This window comes from Salmo trutta, chromosome 12 (genome assembly GCF_901001165.1).
Source record: "Salmo trutta chromosome 12, fSalTru1.1, whole genome shotgun sequence".
Taxonomy (NCBI): Eukaryota; Metazoa; Chordata; class Actinopteri; order Salmoniformes; family Salmonidae; genus Salmo; species Salmo trutta.
The window spans coordinates 58,698,809-58,701,759 of NC_042968.1; the positions used below are offsets into that span (position 1 = coordinate 58,698,809).

The 2,951-nt window shown below is 42.7% G+C and overlaps 1 long non-coding RNA gene across 1 annotated transcript; it reads right to left on the bottom strand.

The window, feature by feature from the left end:
* Positions 1–1,894: 1,894 nt before the first annotated feature.
* LOC115202733 (uncharacterized) lies at positions 1,895–2,546 on the bottom strand. Its single transcript, XR_003880035.1, has 3 exons — positions 2,342–2,546; positions 2,137–2,235; positions 1,895–2,024 (listed from the first exon to the last, which is right to left on the bottom strand). It is a non-coding gene; the product is annotated as an uncharacterized LOC115202733 (long non-coding RNA).
* Between the last annotated feature and the right edge of the window lie 405 nt (positions 2,547–2,951).

Below are 2,951 nucleotides of genomic sequence, written 5' to 3' on the forward strand. Positions count from 1 at the left end.
AGAGCAGAGAGTTGTGAACAGGCGCACACTTTATTGAGGCAGGAGAAACCAACAGACGGTTGACACTGCCTCAAAACCTCCAGCCAAATGGCAAAAGTGCAAAATGCACAGTCACAATAATTATGTTCAAACAAATAAACATCCTCGTGACAAAACATGCAATAAGTGCGTCAAAATTGACACGTAACACAAAACAATTTCACACAAAGACATGATTGATTGTGGAATGAAAACCATGTGTGCAGGGAACAAGAGAAAACAAATGGATAAATGAAAAATAAAGCAGCGATGGCTAGAAAGCCGGTGACGTCGACCGCCGAACGCCGCCCGAGCAAGGAGAGGAGCCGACTTCGGCGGAAATCGTGACACATTCATGACTTTGGATCAAAATAAATAAGTGCCAAAATTCTTTCTGATAGTCTTTAATAAAGAAATGTTTTGGTTATCCTGACCTGGACACCTTGTATTATAATATCCCATTATGGAGTATTAGCAGGACAATAGACTCTTGCCAACACCTCTATGTAGTTTGATTCTTTGTGCAAGGCAATTGATCAGCATTAAAAACGGTGGATGGGGCCTCCTGAGTGGCGCAGTGGTCTAAGACACTGCATCGCAGTGCAAACTGCTTTGCTACAGATGCTGGTTCGATACCTGTACTGGCCATGACCAGGAGACCCATGTGGCGATGCACAATTGGCCAGTGTCGTCCGGGTTAGGGGAGGGTTTGGCCGGCTGGGATATCCTTGCCCAAAAAATAGGCATGGTGAGCTTTTGGTTTCTCGTCCTCCAAAAACAGAAATAAATATTTTAGCCTTTATAAATATTATTTTGACCTTTATTCAGATTACAATCCCTCACTTTCGCAGGGTTCCACAGAATACCAACTGGGATGGATCACAAGGCAAATGTGGCTTCTTCATCAACATCTTTATGCTTTCGTTAATAAAATAATGATACAAATACTCTCGCCAGCTTTGATCCGTGCCTGGCCTGCAGGATGCACATTTTTTTGTTTGTCAGATGAATCACTGGGTCGAAACTACAGAACAATACAAAACAAGAGAACAGACATGGTCATGGTCCCGAGTGGCGCAGTGTTCTAAGGCACTGCATCTCAGTGCAAGAGGCACCACTATAGTCCCTGATTTGAATCCTGGCTATATCACATCTGGCCGGGATTGGGAGTCCGATAGGGCGGCGCACAACGCCCAGCGTCATCTGGGTTTTGCAGGGGTAGGCCGTCAATCTAAATAAGAACTGACTTGCCTAATTAAATATAGGTTCAGTAATATTTTTGTTGCAATTATGTATTTTGTTTTGTTTGGTCAATTCTTTTGTAAATATTAATTCACATTTGTGGTGCCACTAAATAAAAAAATGAAGAAATAAACATATTTTTTTGTTTCTACTTGATCAGAACAAGCTGGAACGTGACTGTAGCATATTACTTACTAAAAATGTTGTAAAACTAAGTATTTTATTCTGAGAGAAACTAAAATGACCTAGATGCCATGTACAGTATTATAGTCTCTAAAAGGAAAACTATTTCCACCGTCTCTTGCGCATGTCATTCTCCTTTCATTATGCATCCTTATTTACCAAGCGATTATTATTATTAGATATTCCCACAGCGCACATTTGTAAATCCGAAACTCTAAATGTAATTGGAAAGGTAAATACAAATTATTTGTGACATTGTGGTTACAATAAAGAATGTAAACAAGATGCTGTGTTTTTATTTACAGTAGTGATGTACAGCTGGAGGCATTTTGAAAACAGGTTTTCACTAGTACTGTAGTACTGTAGCAGGTGTAGCCCATCATGCAAACAATGTTTCCTATTAGCAGGACAATAGACTCTTCATAGCTCGGCTACTGTAGGTGTGAAAATCGGAGAGCCATATAGATTGCAAAATAGTTGGGAAGAGATTCCATAGCACATGGTTTATGAATTGACATGCAACTGTCCATTGCCCAGCTGCTGTAGGTGTGAAAATCCCTCAATTTGGTTTGGGTCATTGCCTGCATTTGGAGAAGAACATTTTTATTTAGCCTAAAAGCTAACATTAGGTACAATAGTAAAAATATACATGTAAATATGCCTAAACATATCAAAATATTGCTATAATCCTACCTTGAAAGAAATGATGTGGTCCCATAATCATCTCTCTGACATAGGGTCCAGCATATCTCTTGATGATTTCTTCCTCAAAGAAATCTCGAGCCATGATACCTGAAAAAGAAGGCAACAGTGAATTATTGTGGAACACATAGCTGTCCGTGAGGTGTAGGCTACAATATTTTATGTGCCTTTTGCTTTTGTAAATAGCTAAACTTACCACCAAAAACCACAAATATGTGTAATGGCTGTTGAAGGGAGTAGACCAAGGCGCAGTGTGGTTAGTGCTCATCATGAATGTATTAGATCTGAACACTGAAGCAAAGAAACACAAACCGCTAGCCAATCAGTTCTGTCAGGTAATAATTACTAAACAGAAATAAACCACCGATAAAACCCAAAGGAAAACAAGTTACCTAAGTATGGCTCCCAATCAGCAACAACGATGTACAGCTGTCCCTGATTGAGAGCCATACAAGGCCAAAAAAAAGAAATACAAAACATAGAAAAAAGGACATAGAATGCCCACCCTAGTCACACCCTGTCCTAACCAAAATAGAGAATAAAACCCTCTCTATGGCCAGGGCGTGACAGTACCCCCCCCCAATGGTGCAGACTCCGGCTGCAAAACCTAAACCTCTAGGGAAGGGTCCGGGTGGGCATCTATCCGCGGTGGCGGCTCAGGGGCGGGACGCAGACCCTCGCCGCGGGCCCCGGACCGGCGGGCGACTCTGGCGGCGCCGGATCGGCGGGCGGCTCTGGACCGGAGGGCAGCTCTGGCGGCTCCGGACCGGCGGGCGGCTCTGGCGGCTCCGGACTGGCGGGACTTT